The following is a 6,000-nucleotide window of genomic DNA, read 5'->3' on the forward strand; positions in this document are numbered from 1 at the left end:
AAAACTGACAGATGACTATGTTTGGCTGGCTAATTTGCCAGTCCAAAGAGTGTGTTTGCTTTAGGATGTCTTTCCTACAAAGCAGGAAATGATTGCTGTGTAACTGATTCCAAAAGCTGATTTACAGTCTTCCCTGCAATTCTAGTTACTTCGCCTTCAAAATCCCAAATTAATTTTCTTTGGCTGAAAAATACTGTAGCATCTTAGTAGTCTCTGTGAAGCACCTTCATTTGTAATATCCATTCAAAAACAGCACAGAGAACACATTCTCAAGCCAGAGCTTTCCAAACTGTGTGTCGTGACACATTAGTGTCAGCTGCAGTGTGTAGGTGTGTCGCGCAAACACTTCCTCCACTCCTCCAGTTTGCTGGTACAGTGGTACCTTGATTCTCAAACTTAATCCATTCTGGAAGTCTGTTCCAAAACCAAAACAGGACTGTTCTTAAACCGAGGTACCACTCATTAAGCAGTTGGTCCCTTACCTTTCCTGCCCCGATCCGGCTACAGTGATCCATGCGACGGTCACCTTCAGGCTTGACTACTGTAATTTGCTCAACGTGGGGCTACCCTTGAAACTGTCCCAGAAACTCCAGCGGGTGCAGAATGCTGCAGCGAGGCTCCTCACGGGATCCCTGCCATGGGAACATATTCACCCAGTGCTTTACCAGTTGCACTGGCTCCCAGTTTAAGGTGCTGGTTTTGACCTTTAACGTCCTTTGTGGCTTAGGGCCCTCGTATTTACGGGACCGCCTCTCCTGGTATGCCCCACAGAGGACCTTAAGGTCTATGAATAATAGTTTAGAGGTCCCAGGCTCTAAGGAAGTCAGATTATTCTTTACTAGGGTCAGGGCCTTCTCTGTGATGGCTCCGACCTGGTGGAATGCTCTGTCCCATGAGACCAGGGCCCTGCAGGATCTAACTTCCTTCCGCAGGTCCTGTAAGACAGAGCTATTCCGCCTGGCTTTCAGTTTGAACTTAGCCTGATCTTTTATTCCCCTTCCTTCCCTCCCCTTTTTATGAAGATTACCTGCTCTGGGATCCCACAGCTAATTCTACCCTGATCTCCTCGCTGGCCCAAATAGGACTAATTTAGCCAGCTAGCCGTAGTGATCATCTAATGTTTATTGGGTGGATTTCCCCCATAAATTGATTTTTGAATTCTGAATTATTGTTATTCACATTTTATATTGTATTTTATGCTGGTTTTTTTGTTGTTGCATCAATTAAGTGTTTTAAATTTGTTGTTAGCCACCCTGAGCCCGGGTTTCTGAACCGGGAAGGGTGGGGTATAAATAAAAAATTATTTATTTATTACATTTATTACTATAAATGAACTAAAAACTATTAATGAATGTAGTTTAACATTAGGTATGATATGACATAATTTTTTTTTTAAAAAAATGTTTCTAAATAGTCCTACTTAGTTGCTTTATGCACTTCTTCACTGAAGGGGTAAGGGCAAGAAGTGTCATCAGCACAATTACTGCCAGAATATTTTATCTGAGAATTGTGAAACAGTATAATGCATATTGGGCAGCAATGGATGAGGAGTGGTGGGAAAAAGGAAGAGAAGGGTTTGTTTTATTGTGGAATAAGAGGGATCAGAACGTTTATATCTGATCATTGTTTCTGCAGAGAGATTTCGCGGTTCATGGTACAGTGTTGTGTTTCACTGACTCAGTCAAATGATCTATAAGAGCTCACTAATGCCCTTTAGTATGCACAGTAAGGTTGGCTAAGACTTGCTTGAACTCAGCAAAGCAAATAGCTGGTATTTATGCATCTTCTAACTTTATGTGAGGGACATGGGTTGCGCTGTGGGTTAAACCAGAGCCTAGGACTTGCTGATCAGAAGGTCGGCGGTTCGAATTCTCGTGATGGGTGAGCTCCTGTTGCTCGGTCCCTGCTCCTGCCAACCTAGCAGTTCGAAAGCACGTCAAAGTGCAAGTAGATAAATAGGTACCACTCTAGCGGGAAGCTAAACGGCGTATCTGTGCGCTGCTCTGTTTCGCCAGAAGGGGCTTAGTCATGCTGGCCACATGACCCAGAAGCTGTACGCCGGCTCCCTTGGCCAATAAAGCGAGATGAGCACCGCAACCCCAGAGTCAGCCACAACTGGACCTAATGGTCAGGGGTCCCTCTACCTTTACCTTTAAGTTTATGTGAATCACAATGAAATCCACCACAACACCAAAGGCATTATCTGTGAGTCAAGCTGGTTTTGTGTATTATGATGGCACAGATAATGCCTCTTCAACCCAGCTCCATCTGCATGTAGTTATATGGAACTGATTCATAGCTGTCAACTTTCAGATTTGAAAATAAGGGATCAGCAGCCTCAAAAATAAGGGATCAGCAGCCTCACCTGTCCCCTTGACAGTCTACGGGGTATCTAACAATCCGGGATAGCAGCGGGAAGCAGCAGGAAACGGTGCTGGAATAAGGGAATTTTCCACAAAAAAAGGGAAGGTTGACAGCTATGAACTGATTTCAGACTGTGGATGGAGATACACTTCCTGAAAGTAATAGGATGTCCTTATTTTCATCAGAGAAATGTTGGAGGGTATGCAACACCCTCATTCAGATGCATGTTCTCATTCAAATCTTTTCTGCTCAGGGCATTATTGCTTTACCCAGTAAATCTCCAGAGGAATTTAACATTTTATAAATTAAAAACAACAAAAGTTTGGGAAGTTAGCATCAGCTTTACAGTGTAAAAAAGCTCAGCTTTTTCCAACATCAAGGCTTTCCTCTATAATTACTAAAGAATATTTCTTTTTAGAAACCTTTACATTGTGTTAAACCTCAAATTTGGTATTAAAGGGCAGTTTATGTTTGATGCATGGATTTTTGAGAATTTTAATCCTCTTAAAGATACCATATTACTACATATGTAACATGTAGATCCCTTATAAAGCCACCTATGAAACTTTTAAAGAAAACCAGGTCACTTCTACCCTAAAAAACAAATGGGATAATACATTTATGGCTTTCCTGAAGGAAGTGTGGGAATAATAGTTTGTGAGGTTCTTGAACCACAAGGATTCTGTTAGAACTCTCACAAAGCCAGAGTCCCTGGAATTTCATGAAATGAACTAATGCTACAACAGCTTTACCAGTTTAACGGAAGCAATTATTAACCGGTATACAATGTAGCATTATCTTTAATGTTTCTAGTAATATATAGGGGTTGTATCCTTTTTCTTCTACTATATGAACACACAATAAGGAATCAAAGCCATTGCTGCCTCCCTGAAACATTTGTAAGAAATTTCAAAAGAGGTGGGTGGCTCTCAGTTTATCGGGAATATTGGGAATCTTATCATTTTAAAAGTGCATCATGTATAGGAGGGTATCCATTATTTCTGTAATGTGTGAAGATACACCTGGAGGATGGATGGGGACTAACTGGTCTGGGGCTGTATAGTTGATTAGTCCAAAGCAGGGGATAAAATTTATAAGATTCTAGTTGGTTCCATTGCTGCAGATACAGCTCAAATTGTTGTTGTTTAGTCGTTTAGTCGTGTCCGACTCTTCGTGACACCATGGACCAGAGCATGCCACGCACTCCTATCTTCCACTGCCTCCCGTAGTTTGGTCAGACTCATGTTTGTAGCTTTGAGAACGCTGTCTAACCATCTTGTCCTCTGTCATCCCCTTCTTCTTGTGCCCTCCATCTTTCCCAACATCAGGGTCTTTTCCAGGGAGTCTTCTCTTCTCATGAGGTGGCCAAAGTATTGGAGCCTCAGCTTCAGGATCCGTCCTTCCAGTGAGCACTCAGGGCTAATTTCCTTCAGAATGGAGAGGTTTGATCTTCTTGCAGTCCAGGGGACTCTCAAGAGTCTCCTCCAGCACCATAATTCAAAAGCATCAATTCTTTGGCGATCAGCCTTCTTTATGGTCCAGCTCTCACTTCCATACATCACTACTGGGAAAACAGCTCAGATTACTTACCATTAAGTAATCTGACTTACCATTGTCAGGCTGACTTTGAGCTCAGGCCTATGACTTACGAAATTCTGTTTTTATGTGTTTTTGATAGGGAAGCAAAGTATGTTGGGAGGATTAATTTGATTTATAGTAGGGGGTCCTTTTTATGTTCCCCTTTTTTGGTGTGGGAGCTGCTGCAGAGCTAAGTAGGAGATGAAAATGGCCACCAACTGGCAAACACAATGAGCTCATTTTTGCTTTGCAATTGAGCCCGCTGATGGCAACAAGGCTTTCATTTTGGGTTGGTCTTCACAAAAGGGAATATACGCTGGCTGCTTCATTACAGTTTGTACTCCGAAGTAGACCACTTTTTAACAGCTACTAATGTGTAGCCCTGTTGGTGTTTTGTAGTATTTTTGTGCTGAACATTCAAGCATTGATTTAAGTTGCTTAATATGCAAGAGAAGGAGAGAGAAGCTGAGATTAACTAGGGAGCTGGAAACTCATACCCAGAGACATACCTATTTGGCTCTAGGTGTGCAGAATTGGCCGTGGCCTCGGATGGGGATACGCATTCTGCAGCTATATCTAAAAGGATGCATTCTAGATGGCTCTTGGTCTTGCCTGGATGGTCCCAGGTGAGCACTGCAACCATAAGGATGTGTATCCAGATGCACACCCACACCTGTATGAATGCAAACCACAAACACACTACTTGTTAAAACGTCTCTTTGGGCTGGGTCTTGCTGCTAGTTGGCCCCAGTGGCATTGATTCGAGTTTTGATTGATGGTAAAATGAAGAGCAATTAATCAGAACACCAATGCCATTACCATTAACTGATTCAACTGAAAGGGGAATTTTCTACATTAGTTCTTTCTCCCCAAGGACAGTTTTAATTCCAGTTATTGATTCATTCCCTGCCTTGATTACACCAACGGGAACTGTACAGTATCATGTAATGCAGTGCGAATTAACCTGCTAACAATTATTGCCCTTGATTGGGAGATGCATAATATTAAATTGATTGGGTCACAGTTTCACACTCCCATTGAGAAACTGCTTAGTAGTGACTTTTCAGAATACTGGAGAACACCCCAACCCCACTTAAAACAGACAGCTTCTGTTGATGGAGGAATTTGCAAGCTTAAATTACCCTGAATTATTCCCTGGCAGAATAAAAAAACAGTAACTTTCCAGTAATGGAGGTTCTCTATGAATGAAAGTATATGCTCCATGATTTTATGAGCCATTTCTCTGAAGATCATGCACTTTAACAGCTAGGTTTTTGCACCAATGTTGAGACCTGACACCACCCCCAACACTGCAGCCATCCATAATCCCTGTGCTGCATAACTCTTGCAGCAGTTGAAGAAGAGTGGCTCATAGAATCCTAAGTGTTGGAAGGGACCATGCAGGAATCTTTCACCCTACATGAGGCTCAAACCCACAACCCTGAGATTAAGAGCCTCACATGCTACCAACTGAGCCATCGACCTAGGATTAAGGAAGAATAGAGGGCAAGGAAGGCTTGCGCTATAGCCAAGGATATGTGACAATGGCCTTGGGTAGGTTCTACACAGGAACACACACCTGGAAGCAAGAATGAGCATCCTTTTGCCATTGTCTTGACCCAAGATGGGGGGCACTTGTAACCCTCCAAATGTTGGATTCCTGCTCCATCAACCCTGCCCATCAGGGTTGGAGTCCTATAACAGCTGGCTCCCAACTCTGGCCTGGACTCGCCTTCCTTACTGGTTGTCATTTTGGTGGCTCTTAGAACACCATTAATAGTTGTGACAAAGAACCCTAACACCCTACTTCTCAATTCAAGTAAGATGCCTGATGTAAGGGATTTCAGAACTTTCTCTATTCCTTTAGAGGGAGCTCTTGTTCAAGAAAGCATGGAACAACCAGTTTTGATGTGAAAGACATCTGTGTACTATGGAAGAGACTATGACAACGCATTAGGGCTTGCAATATGGCGCTGTTGACATTACTGCTGTTCAAGGAACCGCGCCAATTATCACTGTCTCCAGTTATCATTGCTGCCATACTAGCAATGGCAGTCT

Source organism: Podarcis melisellensis (genome assembly GCF_964234715.1).
Source record: "Podarcis melisellensis genome assembly, chromosome: 7".
Lineage (NCBI taxonomy): Eukaryota > Metazoa > Chordata > Lepidosauria > Squamata > Lacertidae > Podarcis > Podarcis melisellensis.